Source organism: Myotis davidii, unplaced genomic scaffold (assembly GCF_000327345.1).
Source record: "Myotis davidii unplaced genomic scaffold, ASM32734v1 scaffold362, whole genome shotgun sequence".
NCBI classification, from domain to species: domain Eukaryota; kingdom Metazoa; phylum Chordata; class Mammalia; order Chiroptera; family Vespertilionidae; genus Myotis; species Myotis davidii.
In genome coordinates, this window is record NW_006297152.1 from 933,394 (window position 1) to 935,018 (window position 1,625).

Here is a 1,625-nt window from a genome sequence, read left to right on the forward strand (position 1 = left end):
AGATATGTCCCCATAACATTGGGCTGTAAAAGCCAGTGGGGACTATGCCTGAGTGACATGGAGGCTGATGGAAACCCAGGCAGTACTCTTAAAAGGCCAGCACACGGACTTATACAGTCCCACTTCCTCTGAGCTCCAGTGCCAGGCAGCAGCTTAGGGGGATCCAGGGACACACAGAGAGGAACTAGATTGTCTGGCATTGGGGAATAAACTCGGGGGTGGCTTTCTCCCAGAGTTGGGTGCTCACAGGGATCATTGTTCCTATACTGGGACTTCCCCTGTTCAGAACTGACTTGCAGACATATCTGAGCTTCCATTAGCATGGCCCACACTATTTGCTCTGCCCTGGTGATTCACTTAGACCCCACCCCATACAATTTGCAACCCTACCCAAGCTGTTTGCAATGGCTTTTCCATATGAATTGCCTGTCCTGGCTCAGGCTTCAGACTTTGCTAAAATCTCTCGAACAAGCACCAGCTGGTGTCAGCCTGTCCCCACCCTGTCACCAGCTGGTGTCAGCATGTCCCAAATCTATAAAAAAGGCCCAAGACCTGGCACTAGCACCAGCCTGCCTTGCTTCACAGCTGGGCCTTGCCTGGGCATTTCTGAGCCCAATATAAGAAGTAGCCATTTGAAGATCTCTCTGTAACTCCTGCCAGGTGGCCCCAGGCAGTGGCTGACCAGGCACCTCCCAGGAGGTCCCACAGCCAGTGCACCCAGTGGGAAACTTTAAACCATACCAGATTAGAACTCTACACATCCACAAGCAACACACTCAAGGGGCAGACTCAGCGAGTACCAAAGCCCCACTGAAGCAAGTCCTGCTCCATAGGGGTGTTTCCTGCACAGCAACTTTCCCACTGTAGTCAGAGCTGGTCCTCACAGCCAATTGGCCTGGAGGTCAATTCCTCCCAATGGATGCCAACAGCAATCAAGGCTCAACTACAACAAGACTGTGAACACAGCCCACACGGGGTGCACCAGAGTGTCCAGCTTGGGTAACGGGGAGGCTGAGCCACTGTACCCTACAGGATAACTACTATACAAGGTCACTGCACCAATTCCATGAAACAAAGCAGCCACCTAATACATAGAAATAATCATAGGGAAGCAGTCAAAATGTGGAGACAAAGAATGGGGTGCACCTAGAGTGTCCAGCTTGGGTGATTGGGTAGGCTGAGCCACTGTATTCTACAGGATAACTACTATGCAAGGTCACTGCACCACTTCCAGGAAACAAAGCAGCCAGCTAATACATAGAAATAATCACAGGGAAGCAGCCAAAATGTGGAGACAAAGAAACATGTCACAAATGAAGGAAATGGAATGGAAGCAAGCAAACTACTGGATACAGAGTTCAAAACAATGGTTATAAGGTTACTCAAGGATTTAATAAGAGCTTCAAGGGACTTCGTGAGACTGTCAAGGATCTTCATGAGCATTTCAAAGACATGAAAAAGGACCAGTCAGAAATTAAGCATACACTAACTGAAATAAAGAATAATTCATAGGGATTCAACAGTAGAGTAGATGATTCTGAGAATCAAATCAACAATTTGGAATATGAGGAAGAAAAAAATACCCAATCAGAAGAGCAAAAAGAAAAAAGAATTAAAAAATGAAG